At 39.7% G+C, this 24,547-nt stretch overlaps 1 pseudogene across 1 annotated transcript; it reads right to left on the reverse strand.

Moving 5' to 3' along the window:
- Positions 1-5,928: 5,928 nt before the first annotated feature.
- Positions 5,929-12,461, reverse strand: LOC311491145 (C-C chemokine receptor type 1-like; annotated as a pseudogene). The gene is made up of 3 exons: positions 12,197-12,461; positions 7,775-7,824; positions 5,929-6,308 (listed from the first exon to the last, which is right to left on the reverse strand). The product of its transcript is annotated as a C-C chemokine receptor type 1-like (transcript).
- Between the last annotated feature and the right edge of the window lie 12,086 nt (positions 12,462-24,547).

Here is a 24,547-nt window from a genome sequence, read left to right on the forward strand (position 1 = left end):
AATTTTTCTGTCATTCATCACTGTATATTAATTTCAAAGAAACAATCATCAGAGATGAACCTGTCAAAAATAATTTCTAACAATTGCATCCCTTGTGTGTTTCTGCACAAGAGAGCAACGTTACCGGAGTCAAATTCCCTGTATGTGCACACATACTTGGCCATTAAAGTTGATTCAGATTCAGATTCTGATTCTGATTACTACACGTCCAGTCAGTCCCTCATTGTGACAGAACGCCAGAGGTTGGTCTGGTTCTTCAACAGGCTCAGGTGCATCATAAACATCATCACAGAGAGGGACATTGCGCCTGGTAGTGATGTTGTGTATTTGTTAATGTATATTTGTTTTTTATTTGTTGTGGTTCAGATGAGGGCTCATAAAAAAATAAAAATAAAAAATAGAAGTGGATGTTTATTTTAGTTTTGTGTTTTGTCTCAACATAAGAAACACTTAAAGTGACCCCATGTTGGCTCTTCTACCTTTGTTCTTTACATAGCTGGTAGACCACATTATGTTGTCCCATTTAGAGCACTGCTAATCCGTATTTGGTGATCTTGAAAACTGTGATCCAATCCAATGTTGCTTTGAAAAACCAGTATAAAAGTAAGACAGATTACCTGATCCTGGATAGCAAAGAATGGGATTTCCAAATCCGGATAATTTTGAGCCAGATTAAATTTTTTGATCAACTGGCCCATGTCAAAAATTGTGTGTAGTGCTTTGTCTTGAGGAAAACTGGAAAATTATTTGAAGATTGGTAACAATGAAAATATATACTGTTGATGACAACTGCAATGACTGTTTTTTTATCCCCGGGATCACTGACTGGTATGTAATCAACTATAAATGGGCATTCAGTGGTCTGTGATGACCCCTGGTGTCATCTGTGAGAGTAACCACTGTTTGTCTCTCCTGCAGGCAGCTGATTATGTAATCGGGAGCACCTGTGGTGCCAAGTGTGCCCAGGTTACAAAAAGGCGTACCTGTCTAATCAGTCTCTCTCTGCTCTTCTTCTCAGGCACATCACGTGACTCTTTGGTTCTGTTCCTTTTGTTTGTATGCCTTTTACAATTTACAACATGTGCACACATATCCCTCACTCATGCCCATCTGACACCACTGACTTACTGACTTTCACATCTCACATGTTGACTCTGTGACGGAGAAACCGAAGCTTTCTGAACCACTGAATCAATCGGAAGCAACTGTGTTGAAATGGTTCAGGTGTTTCGAAGCATTTGATACAATTAAATGTGGCGACATCTGCTGGATAATATTATACATAGCATTCGCATGAAACGAAGGGTCGTGAAACAGAAAGTTGTGTTTGCTTAACAATAAAGGATCTACAGTATGTGCATCTCGAAATGCTTGATTTTTTTCTTTTATATAAAATAATATACTTGTATGAGTTTGACATCATATAATACTGTATGTTTTAAATATATGCTTTTATGAGATTGATAGAAATACAAAAATATATTTACCAAATAAGTGAAACGCTTCTGCATCTAGGGATGGTGATGACAGTAGTTGTACAAAATGCTTGTGAAACTGGTTAGGGGATTTGGGTGGTTCAGAGATTTTTATTTAAAAACAAGATAATTTCAGCTGAGTTAGGCTTTAGTATGTTCCTCTTCTATGTATGTATACAGGTATGTAAATCAATGTATGGTGTGTGAATGCCTATGTGCCAAATTAATCTAATGCAAGTTAATCTAATGTTATACTAATCTTACCTTAAACTTCACTCTCCCTCATTCTAAATCAATGAAATTACGTAACGTATGCAAAACTCTCCTCCTCTCAAAAACCCACAACCACCTGAGGGACTGTGTCCATTTATAAGCATTGTGAGTTTGACAATCCCGTGACACGTCGCTGATGACGGCCGATACGCGTGTGGCGTAATGAAGCTTCATTTGGGGAGTCACGTGATTTTTCAACTGATGAAGCGAGGCATCGAAACATCTTGTCGCGATACTTCTGCTTTGAATGCTCGACACTGTTTCGAGCGTCTGCTTCGAGCATAACATTTTAAGTTAAAATGTTTGTGCCTGTGGTGGCAGTTGCCACAAGTTGCTTTCTCTGGTTGGTTTATTAGTTTGTCAGTCCTGGTTTTTATTGTCAGGTTAAGGAATTTGGCTTGTTGGTGTTGGTGATCTGTTTTTTTGGGGAGATACACCATGTGTCGTCTACTGAAATAGTTTGACCTGATTGTGATCTCCTATTCAGAGGGTAACTGTTACTGTCTTGACACGGTGAGCGCAGAGATTTCTCCGTTAGGCTGCAGGACACTTCTTCTTTGAGTTGTGTCATTTTTTTATTTATTTTCTTTGTAGTGTTGTGGGGAGCGGCAAGTGTTTGTCTTTAGACATCCATCTCTGGGGCATTTCCGTGGGTTTTTCTTGTAGGGTTACCTGTTCACAGGTTACTTTACAGGCCCACTGGGTTTGTGCTTAATCTACCCATCGCAGAACCACATGAAGACTAAGGGGTGAGTCCTTAGTAAGTTTGGTTAGGCAGATAGGAGGAAAATCTCTGCAGTTCTTTGTTGACCTAAGTGTGTGTCTGGCAGGGAGCATTACTGTCTGTATTGGTGGATTTGTAATTATGGGTTCTTTGTTAGGGTTTTTTTGATGTGCCTACGGTGGCATTTGTGAATAGCTGTAAAAAGGATGAGCTGATCCAAATAGCAAACCATTATGGCATTAAGGTTGCAAAGGGGTGTTAAAGGAGAAAGAGCTGGGAGTGGCTCCTATGCCTGTATCAGCAGCACCAATGGTTGTACAGACAGCTGGCCTAACGTTTGAGCTGCAGAAGGAACTATTGGCAATGCAGTTTGAACAAGAGAAATTAAATGGTGAGAAACAACTTGAATTGGAAAGAATGAGGCAGAGCACTGAAAGAATGAAATTGGACCTGGAACAGTCAAGGTTGCAACTGATAAGAGAGGGTAAGCTTTCTCCTGGGGGGTCTGGGATGGAGGAGTTGGCTTCTGCATGAGGAAGAGTAGATGTTGTGGCTAATCTGCAGTTGGTCCCAAAGTTCATTGAGCAAGACCCGTATTCCTTTTTTACTCTCTTTGAAAGGGTTGCCAATGTAAGAAGGTGGCCAGATGAAGACAGAGTGCTCATTCTTCAGTGTGTCCTCACTGGAAAAGCTCAGGAGGCCTATTCAGCTATATGTGCTGAAGATTTAAATTATGATATGGTAAAGGCAGTTGTGTTGAAAGCTTATGAGCTAGTCCCTGAAGCTTATCGGCAGAAATTTAGGACTTGGGTGAAAGGCGATAAACAAACAAATGTGGAGTTTTTGCGGGATTTGTCTTCCCATTTTCACTGTTGGTGCATAGCAGCAGGAGTTGATGATTTTGATGGTCTTTGTGAGCTGATTGTGTTACAGCAGTTTAAAAACTCTATCCCTCAACGTGTTGCAACTTATGTGCGTGAGCAGAAGCCCTCCACCGCTCTGAAAGCAGCTGAGTTAGCTGAGATGAAGCATCAAGTGTCACTGAATGCTCCAGTTTTGCTATGCTCTACGGTTTCTGAAAAAAGACCAGCATGTGTGGAACAAAGTGTTTCTGGTTTTGAGCCATTTATTGCGGATGCTTTTGTGTCCTTGGTTGATAGTGACAAACGTGTCCCGATTAGGTTTTTGCGTGACACAGGTGCTAAACATTAATTTATTGTGGAGTCAATACTGCCTTTTTCGCCCAAAACGGAAACTGGAGATTTTGTGTTAATGCACAGTATGGAGCTTGGTTGGATTCCTGTGCCACACCACAATATTGTATTAGATTGTGAGCTGGTACGGGGTACTGTTCCTGTCCGGGTGCAACCTGCATTACCACTTGATGTGGAAATGATTTTGGGTAACGACCTGGCTGGTAGTGCCGTGTGGGCCTCTGGAACATCGTCACCTGTGGTTGTTTCCAAGCTGCTCGAGAGATGTGAGAGTGAGCAAGGAGTACCTGAAGTTCTTCCAGCCTGTGCCGTGACCAGGGTACAGAGCCACATTATGTCTGATTCTGACCCTGTTGCATTGGGAAAAAGGTCCTGGTATGATGCTTGCTGATCATACGGTTGTGTTGCCTGATCTACCTCCATCTGTTAACAGGGAAGAGTGGGTGGAAAGCCAGAAGACCGATTTGTCCCTGTCTGGTTTGTGGAATGAAGTTTTGCCTTTGGACAAGATCAGGGAGGTTGCTCATGGATACTTTGTTCAGAAGGACCTGCTTGTATGTAAGTGGGTGCCCTGCAATGACAACTTTGTGGGGGAAGCAATTTTTCAGGTGGTGGTACCAAGTACCTTCTGTTTTGCAGTGTTGAAGACAGCGCATGATAGTTGCAGACATTTGGGGATAAAGAAAACGTATGACGGTGTCTTGCATTATTTCTTTTGGCCTTGGTTAAAGCACAACATTTCAAGTTATATCAAGGCATGTCACACATGCCAACTGACTGATAAACCAAATCAGGTTACAAGGCCCTGCTTGGACAAACTGTTTAAACTGGAAGTGGATGCAAGTAATGTTGGGGCAGGTGCTGCTTTGTTGCAGGAAAGTGAGGGTGTAGATAAGTGTGTTGATTCCTTATTTGCTTCAGTCTTTCTAAAGACAACAACTTTTTTGACAAAGGAAATGCAGTCTTTGACTGTCTGTAAAGGGTGCTTGTGTGAGCCTTTTCCTCATATCTCCGTGTCATTAAATCCAGTTCATGAAGCAGATCCTGATTACTGATTAATGAGACGCTTTATGGTTTTAAGTTGTTCAAACACCCCAGTACACATTTAAGGACTACAACTGACCTTGGGAGTTGGCACATTATATAATGTGGCATTGTACTACAATCAGTTCAGAGGTCATCAGGACACAAAGTGATATACACGGATCAGGCATAACATTATGACCACATTCCTAATACTGTGTAGTTGTGCCTCCAAAACAGTTGTGACTCATCAGAGAATGGACATGGGCCTTCTGAGGGTGTCCTGTGGTGTCTGGGAACAGAATGTTGTTAGTGGGGGCCTTTGGGTCCTATGGCTTGAGAGGAGGGGCCTCTGTGGATCATCCCACAGACACTTGATCAGTTTGGGATTTAGTGAATTTGGAGGCCAGGTCAACACCTTGTTCTGTTCTTCATGTTTTTTGAGTTGTTCCTAAACTGTTTTTGTGTTTGTCTGTGTCAGGCTGCATCCTGTTGGGGATGGCTGCTGCACATCAAGGAGTGTCATTGCTATGGGGTGGGGGTGCCTGGTCTGGTCTAGGTGGGTGGTACATCTCTAAGTAACATCCACATGAATGCCAGGTCCAAAAGTTTCCCAGCAGAACATCGCATGGTCACAAGATGGTGAATGTCTTTACTTCTCCTGTCAGTGGTCGTAATGTCACTATGCCAGGAAAAAGTAACTCAGTAACTCGGTCAAATTACTTTCCAACAAAGAAATAAATTTCTGTAAATTTGTACAGAAGACAGACTTTGAACCACAGTTCAAAAACAGCTCCATACCTCAAATCAAAAGTGACAACAACAATAATCCATAATCCATAATCACACAGAGAATAATTACTTTTACTTCTACCCTTGGGATTAAATATAAAATATTAACTTTATATTTAAGATTGTAGCATGTTGGAATGGAATCAAACCTGGAACCTTCCTGCTGTGAGGTAAATAAAAGTCACTATGATCGTAGAGGGAAGTTTCTGTGCAAAGGGTGTGTCCAGGTTTACGGTAAAACCTGAATGTTTGAACAGTTGTTAATAAAAGTAGGATCCCATGAATGGGCTCATAAAGAAATAAAACAAACAACAAAAAAAAAAACGTGTGGTGAGTTACTTCATTTGGATGTATTGTACAAAAGGCATGACATAAAAAGGAAATAAAAATGTAATTGATTTTGCATTCTGACCGGCTGTTCCTCAATTCAACTTTGCCGTTTGAACACTTGATGCAGTAGTAACTTTAAATGGCTCCTAAACTTCACTCCAACAAATGCATAAAAGACAGGGTTCTAGCAGCAGTGGGAGAAAGCAACGAGACGGCACACGTAGAGTACATAGTCAAGCTTGGTACTTGCTTCCCATGTCTCAAATGGTCGAACCAAATTGTCAGCCAAAATGCTCAAAAAAATGACCACATTGTATGGCACCCAGCCGATGAAGAACACAGCCACGATACTGAAGACTAACTTGACCGCTCTGTTCTTTGTGTGGGATCTTGTTTTGGTGATTCTCATCAGTATATGGATGTAGCAGAAAGTAGCAGACAGTGCTGTAGAGCAGTGAGGCCATGGCAGCTCCAGTGCTGATTATCTAAATATGTTAAACTGATGATGACAACAATGGTGAAAAACACACATGGCATATCTTCGTGGGCCTTCATGCACAAACCTAATTTTTCTGACACACAAATAAGCCAGCCGTGACAGCTGCAGCTAAACAAATGGTTCCAGCGATGATGACTGAGGCAGCAACGGCAGTCACTTTGGCTTCATGGTCGTTCTTCTCGAGGTGAAAAACAGACATCAGCTTTCATTATCACTGTATGCAAGGTTTGTTGTGGCCCACAGAGTTGTCAAGGCCATACAAAATGTTCACAAATTATGTTGTGTCATGATGTGGACGGGCTCTCACCTTTTTGCAGTTCTGCTCCATCTCTTGTGACCTCTCTGCAACAGAAATCACTTTATTAGGGATGAAAATCCTTGCTGCAGTTCATGAACATTTTTATTATATTTAGAGAGTAATATAGCTCATGTCCTTCACCTATTTTGCGTCGTATTGCTTTTTGGCGAGCACTGAATGCGAAAACCAAAATAACAAACAGGAAAATCCATGCTGAGAAAGCATATGTCACTTTCACCAGCCACGAATCTTCCTGGATCATTTCGTAGTCATCAAGCTCCTTGACAGCAACAATGATTGCGGCAACTGTGTGTAAAACACATGTGGAAATGAAATACAGTGGGAAGTATCTGAAGTGTGAATATTCTATGTTGTTTTTAAGCAATAGATTGACATTTTAGAAAAATGTACTGTATATCTACTGCACATTTCTTGAATATTTCCTTTCCTTGCAACTTAAAACCTCAGCTCACATCCATATCTGTCCAGAACATTGCGCTGCCACAGTGAAGCTGACCTTGTGGACTAAACCAGGTTTCATAAGGTGACGGTGACCTTTGACTTTTGACCAACAAAATCCATTCAGTACAAACAAACTTTTGTGTCAGATTTCAGTAAAGCCCCTGAGACACATTCTCAAGAATGCAATCTGTAAGTATTTTTTCTTTGGCCTTGGTAGTTGCCACTGTGTAGGTAGAACTATGTACAGATGTGAAGAAATTCAATCATTCAGGTCCTGGTTTATCCAAAACAACAAGGGGGAAAGAAAGACAAATGGACTTCTTGGGCTTCTTTAAGACATATGCCACTCAGTCCCCAAAAACTGAAAATGAAAAATTCAGCTCCCCACCGGTCATTTACAATTGAAGATGCTGAAATTGAAGCGACTTGTTGCCTTTGTTTCAGTTTTTAAACTGCATACTTAGTGTGTTAATTAGTGAGCTTCAGAGGTACTAGTAGGATGCTGGCTGTAGCCATTTATTTCACAAACAGGTGATAGACTGACATCAATATTCCTCTAACTCTCTGAAAGAAAGGCCATAAAAAAATTTCACAGAAAGGTAAAAATCCTGCTTTAATACGTTCAACAATAAAGACAGTGAGAACTTACTGCACTGAGGTATGGAATCAGAGGCCTTTCCTTACCTGAGAGAATGGCTTGGATCGCAGTAAAAACTTGGACACTAGTCACCTTTCTTGAATAGAGCAAAAGAGGAACAGACAGTGTTGAAATAAAGGTCAAACAAAGTGTTTAGGTACAGGTAGTGGATTTGCACTTACAGTTCATGGTTGGGTCCGCACGGCAAACACGGGATAATCAGCCCTATCACATTAATCATCAACACCACCGTCACAAGAATAGGGACCTAAACAGACACAAACAGACACACAAACACACATTAACCTTTAAACAATTGAAAAAATTGAAGAAAGAAATGTGTATGTAGAGTCAAGTATACATCATTACTTACTACTCCACTGAGTGGCATCAACCAAAACATTGTTGCAGACGATATTTCAGTTGCAACATTAAGAATAATCAGTATCCATGCCACCTATAAAAGAAATAAAACACACTTAATCCCATCTCATTAAACATGGCATTTAGAAATCTAAGCTGATTTAAGATCTCCTAAGTGAGGTTGTATCAAATATAAATAAAATTACATTAAATGTTTTACAAAAAAAATAATAAATTAAAAATACGAAACACAAACAATCAGAAAATGCCAATAACTACTCTTAACCGCAGCCACATAAAATCTATTATTAAAAATGCTTTGGAATTTCATGAAGTCAAACCCATTTTATTTTTTATTTATTTTTTTCAGTGTGTATATTTAAATTCTGTTATTACACTGTAGTTTTTTATTGTTCAAAGTACTGCACACAAGGAATTCACAGGAAACAATGCAGGCATGCAGGACAAGGAGATCTAGAAACTGTTACTACGGCAACAAATGGATAACAACTGATTTCTTACCGCAGATAGACAAGAACAACAGCCGCTGCCACAGGAGAATATGACTAAGTAAGTCTCTTTCTAAGGAGAGATACAATTAGAGAGTAGTTAATATTCTCATAGCATTTTGTGAGTAGAACTGCACAGCATTTAGGGGACGACATGAGGTCATACTCACATTGCTGCAGACCAGTTTCACTACGGTCAAAACACAGTCCACACACACCATCACAGTAGCTATTTGCTGAAGACGTTGTGGAAGAACAATGAGCAGGTGTGTGAATAAAACTGCCAAAGTCAATTTATTTATGGATCATGTTCTTCACAATTTCAGAAAATCAAATCCACCTTTGTGTCCCTCCTTACCCTAAGATATGTAAAAATTGAGGTTTCAGACCGATTCCTCTTTGTAGTAGTTGTTGGTGGACTTGGCTTTTCCACACATTCCCAGAATACTGAATAACTCTGAACAAATGTGGCTCTGAAACACATTAGACAGGAACCCATGTTGATGAAAATCCTCAGCATTGTAATATTTTATAGTCCGGCCCTTTTTGCTCTTGTCTTTTGGAGATAAGCTGAAGTGTGAAGATATTTTAACGCTAACCTGAAGATGACGTCTGTTGATGACTCTGCTCCCGGGGGGGCAGTCCAGTAAACACTGACTTGATCCTTTGGTTGACTGTTTATTTGACTTACAGCCATACTCTGAGAAGACCGACAAAAACCAAGCAATAGCCAATACATTACATTTTTTATTTATACTTCAGTTCATTTAAATGTGTTACTTGAAAAAAACAGTTTGACCAGTTACATGTAATCTAATGATTACTTACATTACCACATGTCAGGAGTCGAGATTTATCCGCCTCAAGTATAGTAAATGTTCCAACTGGATGCCCATTGTCCCCCGCACTTGTCTGTCGAGCCTCCAACATAAATCCTCGAAACTGTGTGCCGTCCTTTGTCTGGAGGTGAACTGGAAAATTATTTGAAGATTGGCAACAATGAAAATATATACTGTTGATGACAACTGCAATGACTGTTTTTGTGTAACAAAAACAAAAACCGTACCTGTACCAGTGACATCACTGTCTGGTATGTATTCAACTATAAATGGGCATTCAGTGGTCTGAGCAGTATAAGGAGTCCCCGCTCTATTCTCATGATGTGGCAACATGGATTCACACGAGGATGAGACTAAGCCATCTGAATACCCACACACATTTGTGATGATGTTCAGGCCAACCAAGATGCACATCCACATCTGTGAAACAAGCGTCATGCTGATAGCCAGATGATGCCTTGAAGTACCACTTGCCTATAGATACAAACACACAAACATAACCAGCAGAACGTATGTGAACAAAGGAATGGATACACATTCATGTACCCCGCCTCTCGCCCGATGACAGCTGGGATAGGCTCCAGCCCCACCGCGACCCTTCACAGGACAAGCAGTTACAGAAGATGAATGAATGAATAATTTAGGTCCCAAATAAAGACGTTGTTAAATAAATGTTACATAAAATGTACATTCTCCATTTGTTTTTCAAATTCAAACTTTAGAGACTGATTTAAAACCTACTTGGCAAAGTAAACCTAGACTGACAAAGAGTAACAAATGAAAAGCCAGAATTTATTTCTCTTACCTTGTATGGTGAAAGTGCCACAACTGAGACCATTAAAAAAAGTTGCTCGCTTTAGGAAACTAGAAGAGACCTCATGAACGTCTTAGAAGAAAGGTGTGTGCCAGAGAGCAGTCCTACAAAATAGGAGGAAGGACTGCTGGAGAGGGCTGGCTGACCCCACCCACATGCACAGCTGCAGTGATCAACAAAATACAGTTTCCCTTTACCTTCAATGAGACGGACCTTTTATTATTTTCACTGGGTTTGGGTTACCAAAAGTGTGTTGATTCCTTATTTGCTTCAGTCTTTCTAAAGAGAACAACTTATGACAAAGAAAATGCAGTCTTTGACTGTCTGTAAAGGGTGCTTGTGTGAGCCTTTTCCTCATATCTCCATGTCATTAAATCTGGTTCACAAAGCAGATACTGATTACTGATTCATGAGGCTTTATGGTTTTATTTATTTATTTTATTTTTTACAGCCCAATATACATTTAAGGACTACAACTGACCTTGGGGGTTGGCACTTTATACAATGTGACATTGTACTACAATCAGTTCAGAGGTCATCAGGACACAAAGTGAACAGGCATAACATTATGACCACCTTCCTAATATCGTGTAGTTGTGCCATACTCATCAGAGAATGGACATGGGCCTTCTGAGGGTGTCCTGTGGTGTCTGGTAATAGGATATTGTTAGTGGGGGCCTTTGGGTCCTATGGGTTGAGGACAGGGGCCTCTGTAGATCATCCCACAGACACTTGATTAGTTTGGGATCTAGTGAATTTGGAAGCCAGGTCAACATCTTGTTCTGTTCTTCACGTTTTTTGAGTTGTTCCTTAACTGTTTTTGTGTGTGTGTCTGTGTCAGGCTGCATCCTGCTGGGGATGGCTGCTGCTCATCAAGGAGTGTCATTGCTATGGGGTGGGGGTGTCTGGTCTGGTCTAGGTGGGTGCTACATGTCTAAGTAGCATCCACATGAATGCCAGGTCCAAAAGTTTCCCAGCAGAACATTGCAGTTTCACAAGATGGTTGTTGTCTTTACTTCTCCTGTCAATGGTCATAATGTGACACTGCCAGGAAAAAGTAACTCAGTAACTCAGTCAAATTACCCTCCAATAAACAAATAAATTTCTGTAAATTTTTACAGAAGACAGACTTAAAGACCTCAAATCAAATGTGACAACAATAATCCATAATCACACAGAGAATAATTACTTTTACTTCTTCCCTTGGGATTTAATTTAAAATATTAACTTTATATTTAAGATTGTAGCATGTTTTGCACGTGGTTTTGTTGTCAAATCTAAATATTGTTCCAGTTTATAATTGTTGACTCTATCATTGTGATCTGTTCTAGACATTCATTCATCTTCTGTAGGCACTTGTCAGGACAAGGGTCGCGGGGGATACCAGGAAAGAACCCACGTAGACACAGGGAGAATATGCAAACATAGAAAGTCCCCTGTCAGCCTGGAATCAAACCTGGAACCTTCCTGCTGTGAGGTAAATAAAAGTCACTATGATCGTAGAGGGAAGTTTCTGGGCAAAGGGTGTGTCCAGGTTTATGGTAAAACCTGAATGTTTGAACAGATGTTAATAAAAGTAGGATCTCATGAATGGGCTCATAAAGAAATAATAAAAAAAAAAAAAACGTGTGTTGAGTTACTTCATTTCTATGTATTGTACAAAAAGCATGACATATAAAGGAAATACAAAATGTAATCGATTTTGCATTCTGACCGGCTGTTCCTCAATTCAGCTTTGCCGTTTGAACACTTGATGCAGCAGTAACTTTAAATGGCTCTTAAACTTCACTCCAACAAATGCATAAAAGACAGGGTTCTAGCAGCAGTGGGAGAAAGCAATGAGACGGCACACATAGAGTACATAGTCAAGCTTGGTACTTGCTTCACATGTCTCAAATGGTGGAACCAAACTGTCAGCCAAAATACTCAAAAAAAAATGGCCACATTTTATGGCACCCAGCCGATGAAGAACACAGCCACGATACAGAAGACTTGACCACTCTGTTCTTTGTGTGGGATCTTGTTTTGGTGATTCTCATCAGTATACGGATGTAGCAGAAAGTCATGACCACAAAAGCAACCAGGAAGAAAATATTCTGTTGCGACATGGCTACTGTTTTCCACACTGTATGACTGTATTCACAGCCCACAGAGGACTTTTCTTTCTGGTGGATTTGGATGACAGTGCTGTAGAGCAGTGAGGGCATGGTAGCTCCAATGCTGATTGTCAAAATATGTCACACTGGTGACAACAATGGTGAAAAACACACATACACTGGAAAAAATGCCCCTCCAAAAATAAGTTAAAAAACAACAAATAGAAGACGTTTTTGCTTGAAATAAGCAAAAAAAAATCTGCCTTTGGAACTAGTGAAAATCGGTTTGTCAAGATTTTTTGAAATAAGATGTGACATTTAGGACTTTTGAGATAAGAGTGATCTCGAAATTAGCCAGGAAAACTTATTTTGAGCTCTTTTTTAGTGTATTTAACTCATTTCAAGTTCTAAAATAGTGACATTGTCCTAGATTTCAGACCATCACCAACTTGAAATAGGATTAGGAAGGGATTATTTTGGCATTTTAGGATAAAATATGTCTTGAAGTTAGCTGTAAATACTCATATTATGCATTTTTTTTAAACATATTCAGAAATGCTTTTGTATCATAAGACACAATTCATCACAATTCAAGTGCATTTAGCTTATATTAAGTTCTAAAAATAGAAAGATTAGTATAACATTAGATTAACTTGCATACTCACATTGGCACATAGGCATTCACACACCATACACTGATTTGCATACCTGTATACATACATAGAAGAGGAACATAGTGAAGCCGAACTCAGCTGAAATGATCTTGTTTTTAAACAAAAATCTCTGAACCACCCAAATCCCCTAACTGTCATCGCCATCCCTAGATGCATAAGCATTTCAGTTATTTTGCAAATATATTTTTGTATTTCTATCAATCTTATAAAATCATATATTTAAAACATACAGTATTATATGATGTCAAACTCATACAAGTATATTATTTTATATTAAAGAAAAAAAATTAAGCATTTCGAGATGCACATACTGTAGATCCTTTATTGTTAAGCAAACACAACTTTCTGTTTCACGACCCTTCGTTTCATGCGAATGCTATGTCTAATATTATCCAGCAGATGTCGCCACATTTAATTGTATCAAATGCTTCGAAACACCTGAACCATTTCAACACAATTGCTTCCGATTGATTCAGTGGTTCAGAAAGCTTCGGTTTCTCCATCACTAGACCAATGTGTCTCTCAATACATTAACAAAATTCTTATTATTGCTACCTTAACACTGGGCTACATTTGCTAAATTACGAATACCAATGGAAACGGCTTTATTTGCCAACAAAAGCTTTCCAGTCAGCCATGCCCTTCTTGAAAGATGGTGTGAGGTCTCGCTCATGGATTGTGTCCAAGAGGACCTCCGTTTGTATCACAGAAAGCAGAGTAGCTACACACCTGGGGTAAGTAAGATGTAGAGCATAGCATATCTTCGTGGGCCTTCATGCACAAACCTAATTTTTCTGACACACAAACAAGCCAGCCATGACAGCTGCAGCTAAACAAATGGTTCCAGCGATGATGACTGAGACAGCAACGGCAGTCACATTGGCTTCATGGACGTTCTTCTCGAGGTGAAAAACAGACATCAGCTTTCATTATCACTGTATGCAAGGTTTGTTGTGGCCCACAGAGTTGTCAAGGCCATACAAAATGTTCACAAATTATGTTGTGTCATGATGTGGACAGGCTCTCACCTTTTTGTAGTTCTGCTCCATCTTTTGTGACCTCTCTGCAACAGAAATCACTTTATTAGGTATGAGAATCCTCACTGTAGTTCATGAACATTTTTTTATATTTAGAGAGTAATATGGCTCATGTCCTTCACCTATTTTGCGTCGTATTGCTTTTTTGCAAGTCCTGAATGCGAAAACCAAAATAACAAACAGGAAAATCCATGCTGAGAAAGCATACATCACTTTCACTAGCCACGAATCTTCTTGGATCACTCTGGCATCACCAAGCTCCATGACAGCAACAATGACGACGGCAACTGTGTGTAAAACACATGTGGACATGAAATGATAGACAGACAGACAGTGGGAAGTATCTGAAGTGGCAGTGGACGCTGTCAATATTCTATGTTGTTTTTAAGCAATAGTTTACCAATAGCGATAGACATTTTGGACATTTGATTTTTAATGCACTAAGGTGCAAATCTCTCAGGCATTTCCTTACCTGAGAGAATGGCTTGGATCGCAGTACACACTTGGACACTAGTCACCTTTCTTGAATAGAGCAAAAGATGAACAGACAATGTTGAAATAAAGGTCAAACAAAGTGTTTAGGTACAGGAAGTGGATTTGCACTTACTGTTCATGGTTGGGTCCGCACGGCAAACACGGGATAATCAGCTCTATCACATTAATCCCCAACACCACCGTCACAAGAATAGGGACCTAAACAGACACAAACAGATACACAAACACACATTTACCTTTAAACAATTTAGAAATGAATATGTAGAGTCAAGTATACATCATTACTTACTACTTTGGAGATTTTCCCCAACCAAAAAATTACTGCAGATGATATTTCAACTGCAGCATTAAGAATAATCAGTATCCTTGACACCTATAAAAGAAATAAAACACATTTAATCCCATCTCATTAAACATGGCATTTAGCAATCTAAGCTGATTTAAGACCTCCTTGATGGGGTTATACAAAATTTAAGTGAAATTACATTGAATGTTTTACAAAAAAAATAAATAAATACGAAACACAAATAATCAGAAAATGCTAATAACTACTCTTAATCGTAGCTACAAAAAAATCGATTATTAAAGATGCTTTGGAATTTCATGAAGTCAAATCTGTCATGGTTCTGTTTCTGTGTTCATGTTTTGAGTTTTGTTCATGTTTCCTGTTTTACTTTGTTGAGTTTTTGATTTCCTGTTTTACTCCTTGTGTTTCTCTGTTGATTAAGTAATTGGTTTCACCCTGTGCCTCTTGATTTCTGTCACCTGTGTCTCGTCACCCCTTGGTTCCTTGTGTGTGCATATATAGCCCTGCCTTCGCCTTGGTTCCTGTCGCGTCATTCCCTATGGTTTGTTACCCTGTGTGTCTCCATGCTTCTAGTGTTTTTTGAGAGTTTGGATTTTTTAGTTTGCCTTTGGAATCCCTGCTCTTCCAGCAGCGCTTTTTGTTTCCTTTTGTTTTATTAAACGCCAGTTTTGCCGACTCCTGCCTCGTCATCCTTTGTCCTGCATTTGGGTCCTACCTCCCCCCTTGGATAAACCGTGACAAAATCCTTTTTTTTTTTTCAGTGTGCATATTTAAATTCTGTTATTCAACTGTAGTTTATTATTGTTCAAAGTACTGCACACAAGGAATTCACAGGAAACAATGCAGGCATGCAGGACAAGGAGAACTAGAAACTGTCTGTTACTTTAACAAATGGATAACAACTGATTTCTTACCACAGTTAGATGATGAGAATAACGGCCGCTGCCAGAGGAGAATATGACTAAGTTAATCATTTTCTAAGGAGAGATACAATTAGAGAGTAGTTAATATTCTCATAGCATTTTGTGAGTAGGACTGCACAGCATTTAGTGGACGACATGAGGTCATACTCACAGCGCTGCAGACCAGTTTCACTACATTCAAAACACAATCCACACACATCAGCGCAGTAGCTATTTGCTGAAGACGCTGCAGAAGAACAATGAGCAGGTGTGTGAATAAAAATGCCAAAGTCAATTTATTTATGGATCATGTTCTTCACAATTTCAGAAAATCAAATCCACCTTTGTGTCCCTCCTTACCTGAGCTAATCTAGTGAGTGTAGGAACAGACAAACTGGTCATTGTAGGAGTTGTTGTCATACTTGGCTTTGTAGTAGTTGTTGTGCTGCTTGCCTCTGTAGTACGTGTTGTCGTACTTGGCTTTGTAGTAGTTGTTGTACTGCTTGCATCTGTAGTACTTGTTGTCGTACTTGCGTTTGTAGTACTTGTTGTACTTGGCATTGCAGTAGTAGTTGTTGTACTTGTACTTGGCTTTGTAGTAGTTGTTGTCAAACTTGGTATTGTAGTAGTAGTTGTTCTACTGTTTGCCTCTGTAGTACTTGTTGTCGTACTTGCCTCTGTAGTACTTGTTGTCGTACTTGGCTTTGTCGTAGTTGTTGTCGTACTTGCCATTGTAGTAGTTGTTGTACTTTTTGCCTCTGTAGTGCCTGTTGTCTTACTTGCCTCTGTAGTACTTGTTGTTGTACTTGGTACTATTGTAGTAGTTGTTGTATTTGCCATTGTAGTAGTTGTTGTACTATTTGCCTCTGTAGTACTTGTTGCTATACTTGGCATTGTAGTAGTTGTTGTCGTACTTGCCTCTGTAGTACTTGTTGTCGTACTTGGCTTTGTCGTAGTTGTTGTCGTACTTGCCATTGTAGTAGTTGTTGTACTTTTTGCCTCTGTAGTGCCTGTTGTCTTACTTGCCTCTGTAGTACTTGTTGTTGTACTTGGTACTATTGTAGTAGTTGTCGTATTTGCCATTGTAGTAGTTGTTGTACTATTTGCCTCTGTAGTACTTGTTGCGATACTTGGCATTGTAGTAGTTGTTGTACTGCTTGCCTCTGTAGTACTTGTTGTCGTACTTGGCTTTATAGTAGTTGTTGTACTGCTTGCCTCTGTAGTACTTGTTGTCGTACCTTGCTTTGTAGTACCTTTTGTTGTACTTGCCTCTGTAGTAGTTGTTGTTGTACTTGGCAATGTAGAAGTTGTTGTCGTACATGGCATTATGGCAGTTGTTCTGGTACTTGCCTCTGTAGTAGCGGTTGTTGTACTTGGCATTGTAGTAGATGCTGTTGTATTTGGCATTGTAGTAGGTGTTGTCGTACTTGGCATAGTGATAGTTATTGTCGTACTTGGCATTGTAGTAGTTGTTGTCGTACTTGTACTTGGCTTAGTAGTACTTGTTGTCATACTTGGTATTGTAGTAGTTGTAATATTTGCCTCTGCAGTACTTGTTGTCGTACTTGGCTTTGTCATAGTAGTTGCACTACTTGCCTCTGTAGTGCTTGTTGTCTTACTTGCCTCTGTAGTAGTTGTTGTCGTACTTGGCACTGTGGCAGTTGTTGTCGTATTTGCCATTGTAGTAGTTGTTGTCGTAGTTGTACTTTTCTTTGTAGTAGTTGTTGTCATAATTGGTGTTGTAGTAGTTGTTGTACTGCTTGCCTCTGTAGTACTTGTTGTCGTACTTGGCATTGTGGCAGTTGTTGTCGTATTTGCCATTGTAGTAGTTGTTGTCGTAGTTGTACTTTTCTTTGTAGTAGTTGTTGTCATAATTGGTGTTGTAGTAGTTGTTGTACTGCTTGCCTCTGTAGTACTTGTTGTCGTACTTGGCGTTGTAGTAGTTGTTGTACTGCTTGTATCTGTAGTACTTGTTGTCGTACTTCCGCCTGTAGTACTTGTTGTTGTACTTGGCATTGTAGTAGTAGTTGTTCTACTTCCACTTGGCTTTGTAGTATTTGTTGTCATACTTGGTATTGTAGTAGTAGTTGTTGTACTATTTGCCTCTGTAGTACTTGTTGTCGTACTTGCCTCAGTAGTACTTGTTGTCGTACTTGGCTTTGGAGTAGGAGTTGCACTGCTTGCCTCTGTAGTACTTGTTGTTATACTTGGTATTGTAGTAGTTGTTGTCGTACTTCGCATTGTAGTACTTGTTGTCGTACCTGTAATTGGCTTTGTAGTAGTTATTGTCATACTAGGTCTTGTTGTAGTTGTTGTACTGCTTGCCTCTGTTGTACTTGTTGTGGTACTTGGCTTTGTAGTAGTTGTTGCACTGCTTGCCTCTGTGATACTTGTTGTCGTACTTGGTTTTGTAGTAGCTGTTGTACTGATTGCCTCTGTAGTACATGTTGTCGTACTTGGCTTTGTAGTACTTGTTGTACTGCTTGCCATTGTAGTAGTAGTTGTTGTACTGCTTGCCTCTGTACTACTTGTTGTCGTACTTGGCTTTCTAGTAGTTGTTGTACTGCTTGCCATTGTAGTAGTAGTTGTTGTACTGCTTGCCTCTGTAGTAGTTGTTGTCGTACTTGGCATTGTAGTAGTTGTTTTTGTACTTGGCTTTGTAGTAGTTGTTGTCATACTTGGTATTGTAGTAGTTTTTGTACTGCTTGCCTCTGTAGTACTTGTTGCCGTACTTGGCTTTGTATTAGTTGTTGTACTGCTTGCCTCTGTAGTACTTGTTATCGTACTTGGCTTTGTAGTACTTGTTGTACTGTTTGCCTCTGTAGTACTTGTTGTCGTACTTGCCTCTGTAGTAGTTGTTGACGTACTTGGCATTGTAGTAGTTGTTGTCGTACTTGTACTTGGCTTTGTAGTACTTGTTGTCATACTTGGCTTTGTAGTAGTTGTTGTACTGTTTGCCTCTGTAGTACTTGTTGTCATACTTGGCATTGTAGTAGTTGTTTTTGTACTTGTACTTGGCTTTGTAGTAGTTGTTGTCATACTTGGTATTGTAGTAGTTTTTGTACTGCTTGCCTCTGTAGTACTTGTTGACGTATTTGGCTTTGTAGCAGTTGTTGTCATACTTCGTATTGTAGTAGTTGTTGTACTGCTTGCCTCTTTAGTACTTGTTGTCATGCTTGCCTCTGTAGTACTTTTTGTTGTACTTGCCATTGTAATAGTTGTCGTCGTACTTGCCATTGTAGTAGTCGTTGTCGTACTTGCCATTGTAGTAGTTGTTGTCGTACTTGTACTTGGCTTTGTAGTAGTTGTTGTCATAATTGGCATTGTAGTAGTTGTTGTACTGCTTGCCTCTGTAGTACTTATTGTAGTACTTGCCTCTGTAGTACTTGTTGTCGTACTTGGCTTTGTATTAGTTGTTGTACTGCTTGCCTCTGTAGTACTTGTTGTTGTACTTGACTCTGTAGTACTTGTTGTATTTGGCATTGTCGTAGTTGTTGTCGTACTTGCCATTATTGTAGTTATTGTCGAACTTGTACTTGGCTTTGTAGTTGTTGTTGTCATACTTGGTATTGTTGTAGTTGTTGTACTGCTTGCCTCTGTAGTACTTGTTGTGGAACTTGGCTTTGTAGTAGTTGTTGTACTGCTTGCCTCTGTAGTACTTATTGTCGTATTTGGCTCTGTAGTAGTTGCTGTCATACTTGGCATTGTAGCTGTTGTTGTCGTACTTGGCATTGTAGTATTTGTTGTCGTACTTGTACTTGGCTTTGTAGTAGTTGTCGTCATACCTGGTATTGTTGTAGTTGTTCTATTGCTTGCTTCTGTGGTACGTTTTGTCGTACTTGGCTTTGTAGTAGTTGTTGTACTGCTTACCTCTGTAGTATTTGTTGTTGTACTTGGCATTGTAGTTATTGTTGTCGTACTTGGCATTGTAGTAGTTGTAGTCGTACGTGGTATTGTTGTAGTTGTTGTACTGCTTGCTTCTGTAGTACGTTTTGTCGTACTTGGCTTTGTAGTAGTTGTTGTACTGCTTACCTCTGAAGTATTTGTTGTTGTACTTGGCATTGTAGTTGTTGTTGTAGTACTTGGCTTTGTAGTAGTTGTTGTACTGCTTGCCTCTGTAGTACTTGTTGTCGTACTTGGCTTTATAGTACTTGTTGTACTGCTTGCCTCTGTAGTACTTGTTATCGTATTTGGATCTGTAGTACTTGATGTACTGTTTGCCTCTGTAGTACTTGTTGTCGTTCTTGCCTCTGTAGTACTTGTTGTGGAACTTGGCTTTGTAGTAGTTGTTGTACTGCTTGCCTCTGTAGTACTTATTGTCATACTTGGCTCTGTAGTACTTGCTGTTGAACTTGGCATTGTAGCAGTTGTTGTCATACTTGGCATTGTAGTCGTTGTTGTCGTACTTGTACTTGGCTTTGTAGTAGTTGTCGTCATACTTGGTATTGTTGTAGTTGTTGTACTGCTTGCTTCTGTAGTACGTTTTGTCGTACTTGGCTTTGTAGTAGTTGTTGTACTGCTTACCTCTGTAGTATTTGTTGTTGTACTTGGCATTGTAGTTGTTGTTGTCGTACTTGGCATTGTAGTAGTTGTTGTCGTACGTGTACTTGGCTTTGTAGTAGTTGTTGTCATACTTGGTCTTGTAGTCGTTCTTGTACTGCTTGCCTCTGTAGTACTTGTCGTACTTGGCTTTGTAGTAGTTGTTGTACTGCTTGCCTCAGTAGTACTTGTTGTCATACTTGGCTTTGTAGTAGTTGTTGTACTGCTTGCCTCTATAGTACTTGTTGTCGTACTTGGCTTTGTAGTAGTTGTTGTACTGCTTGCCTCTGTAGTACTTGTTGTCGTACTTGCCTCTGTAGTAGTTGTTGTCGTATTTGGCATGGTAATAGTTGTTGTCGTACTTGTACTCGGCTTTGTAGTAGTTGTTGTCATATCTGGTATTGTAATAGTTGTTTTACTGCTTGCCTTTGTAGTACTTGTTGTTGTACTTGGCATTGTAGTAGTTGTTGTACTGCTTGCCTCTGTTGTACTTGTTGTTGTACTTGGATTTGTAGTAGTTGTTGTACTGCTTGCCTCTGTAGTACTTGTTGTCGTACTAGCCTCTGTAGTAGTTGTTGTTGTACTTGCCATTGTAATAGTTGTCGTCGTACTTGCCATTGTAGTCGTCGTTGTCGTACTTGCCATTGTAGTAGTTGTTGTCATACTTGTACTTGGCTTTGTCGTAGTTGTTGTCAGATCTGGTATTGTCATAGTTTTTGTACTGCTTGCCTCTGTAGTACTTGTTGTTGTACTTGGCATTGTAGTTGTTGTTGTCGTACTTGGCATTGTTGTAGTTGTTGTCGTACGTGTACTTGGCTTTGTAGTAGTTGTTGTCATACTTGGTCTTGTACTCGTTCTTGTACTGCTTGCCTCTGTGGTACTTGTTGTGGTACTTGGCTTTGTAGTAGTTGTTGTACTGCTTGCCTCTGTAGTACTTGTTGTCGTGCTTGCCTCTGTAGTACTTTTTGTTGTACTTGCCATTGTAATAGTTGTCGTCGTACTTGGCTCTGTAGTAGTTATTGTCGAACTTGTACTTGGCTTTGTAGTTGTTGTTGTCATACTTGGTATTGTTATAGTTGTTGTACTGCTTGCCTCTGTAGTACTTGTTGTGGAACTTGGCTTTGTAGTAGTTGTTGTACTGCTTGCCTCTGTAGTACTTATTGTCGTATTTGGCTCTGTAGTACTTGCTGTTGTACTTGACATTGTAGCTGTTGTTGTCGTACTTGGCATTGTAGTAGTTGTTGTCGTACTTGTACTTGGCTTTGTAGTAATTGTCGTCATACTTGGTATTGTTGTAGTTGTTGTACTGCTTGCTTCTGTAGTACGTTTTGTCGTACTTGGCTTTGTAGTAGTTGTTGTCATACTTGGTCTTGTAGTCGTTCTTGTACTGCTTGCCTCTGTAGTACTTGTTGTGGTACCTGGCTTTGTAGTAGTTGTTGTACTGCTTGCCTCTGTAGTACTTGTTGTCGTACTTGGCTTTATAGTACTTGTTGTACTGCTTGCCTCTGTAGTACTTGTTATCGTATTTGGATCTGTAGTACTTGTTGTACTGTTTGCCTCTGTAGTACTTGTTGTGGAACTTGGCTTTGTAGTAGTTGTTGTACTGCTTACCTCTGTAGTATTTGTTGTTGTACTTGGCATTGTAGTTGTTGTTGTCGTACTTGCCATTGTTGTAGTTGTTGTCGTAGGTGTACTTGGCTTTGTAGTAGTTGTTGTCATACTTGGTCTTGTAGTGGTTCTTGTACTGCTTGCCTCTGTAGTTCTTGTTGTGGTACTTGGCTTTGTAGTAGTTGTTGTACTGCTTGCCTCTGTAGTACTTGTTGTCGTACTTGGCTTTATAGTACTTTTTGTTGTACTTGCCATTGTAATGGTTGACTTCGTACTTGCCATTGTAGTAGTCGTTGTCGTACTTGTACTTGGCTTTGTAGTAGTTGTTGTCATAATTGGCATTGTAGTAGTTGTACTGCTTGCCTCTGTAGTAGTTGTTGTAGTACTTGCCTCTGTAGTAGTTGTTGTCGTACTTGGCTTTGTAGTAGTTGTTGTATTGCTTGCCTCTGTAGTACTTGTTGTTGTTCTTGACTCTGTAGTACTTGTTGTTGTATTTGGCATTGTAGTAGTTGTTGTTGTACTTGGCATTGTCGTAGTTGTTGTCGTATTTGCCATTATTGTAGTTATTGTCGAACTTGTACTTGGCTTTGTAGTTGTTGTTCTCATACTTGGTATTGTTGTAGTTGTTGTAATGCTTGCCTCTGTAGTACTTATTGTCGTATTTGGCTCTTTAGTACTTGTTGTTGTACTTGGCATTGTAGCTGTTGTTGTCGTACTTGGCATTGTAGTAGTTGTTGTCGTACTTGTATTTAGCTTTGTAGTAGTTGTCGTCATACTTGGTATTGTTGTAGTTGTTGTACTGCTTGCTTCTGTAGTACGTTTTGTCGTACTTGGCTTTGTAGTAGTTGTTGTACTGCTTACCTCTGTAGTATTTGTTGTTGTACTTGGCATTGTAGTTGTTGTTGTCGTACTTGGCATTGTAGTAGTTGTTGTCGTACGTGTACTTGGCTTTGTAGTAGTTGTTGTCATACTTGGTCTTGTAGTCGTTCTTGTACTGCTTGCCTCTGTAGTACTTGTTGTCGTACTTGGCTTTGTAGTAGTTGTTGTACTGCTTGCCTCAGTAGTACTTGTTGTCGTACTTGGCTTTGTAGTAGTTGTTGTATTGCTTGCCTCTGTAGTACTTGTTGTTGTTCTTGACTCTGTAGTACTTGTTGTTGTATTTGGCATTGTAGTAGTTGTTGTTTTACTTGGCATTGTCATAGTTGTTGTCGTATTTGCCATTATTGCAGTTATTGTCGAACTTGTACTTGGCTTTGTAGTTGTTGTTGTCATACTTGGCTTTGTAGTAGTTGTTGTACTGCTTGCCTCTGTCGTACTTGTTGTCGTACTTGCCTCTGTAGTAGTTGTTGTCGTATTTGGCATGGTAGTAGTTGTTGTCGTACTTGTACTCGGCTTTGTAGTAGTTGTTGTCATATCTGGTATTGTAATAGTTGTTTTACTGCTTGCCTTTGTAGAACTTGTTGTTGTACTTGGCATTGTAGTAGTTGTTGTACTGCTTGCCTCTGTAGTACTTGTTGTTGTACTTGGATTTGTAGTAGTTGTTGTACTGCTTGCCTCTGTAGTACTTGTTATCGTACTTGCCTCTGTAGTAGTTGTTGTTGTACTTGCCATTGTAATAGTTGTTGTCGTACTTGCCATTGTAGTCGTCGTTGTCGTACTTGCCATTGTAGTAGTTGTTGTCGTACGTGTGCTTGGCTTTGTAGTAGTTGTTGTCATACTTGGTCTTGTAGTCGTTCTTGTACTGCTTGCCTCTGTAGTACTTGTTGTGGTACTTGGCATTGTAGTACTTGTTGTCGTTCTTGCCTCTGTAGTACTTGTTGTCGTACTTGGCTTTATAGTAGTTGTTGTACTGCTTGCTTCTGTAGTACTTGTTATCGTATTTGGCTCTGTAGTACTTGTTGTACTGTTTGCCTCTGTAGTACTTGTTGTCGTTCTTGCCTCTGTAGTAGTTGTTGACGTACTTGGCATTGTAGTAGTTGTTGTCGTACTTGTACTTGGCTTTGTAGTAGTTGTTGTCATACTTGGTATTGTAGTAGTTGTTGTACTGTTTGCCTCTGTAGTACTTGTTGTGGTACTTGGCTTTGTAGTAGTTGTTGTACTGCTTGCCTCAGTAGTACTTGTTGTCGTACTCGGCTTTGTAGAAGTTGTTGTACTGCTTGCCTCTATAGTACTTGTTGTCGTACTTGCCTCTGTAGTAGGTGTTGTCATATCTGGTGTTGTAATAGTTGTTTTACTGCTTGCCTTTGTAGTACTTCTTGTTGTACTTGGCTTTGTAGTAGTTGTTGTACTGCTTGCCTCTGTAGTACTTGTTGTTGAATTGGGCTTTGTAGTAGTTGTTGTACTGCTTGCCTCTATAGTACTTGTTGTCGTACTTGGCTTTGTAGTAGTTGTTGTACTGCTTGCCTCTGTAGTACTTGTTGTCGTACTTGCCATTGTCGTCGTCGTTGTCGTACTTGCCATTGTAGTAGTTGTTGTCATACTTGTACTTGGCTTTGTAGTAGTTGTTGTCAGATCTGGTATTGTCATAGTTGTTGTATTGCTTGCCTCTGTAGTACTTATTGTCGTATTTGGCTCTTTAGTACTTGTTGTTGTACTTGGCATTGTAGCTGTTGTTGTCGTACTTGGCATTGTAGTAGT

Source organism: Chelon labrosus (genome assembly GCF_963514085.1).
Source record: "Chelon labrosus genome assembly, chromosome: 7".
Taxonomy (NCBI): Eukaryota; Metazoa; Chordata; class Actinopteri; order Mugiliformes; family Mugilidae; genus Chelon; species Chelon labrosus.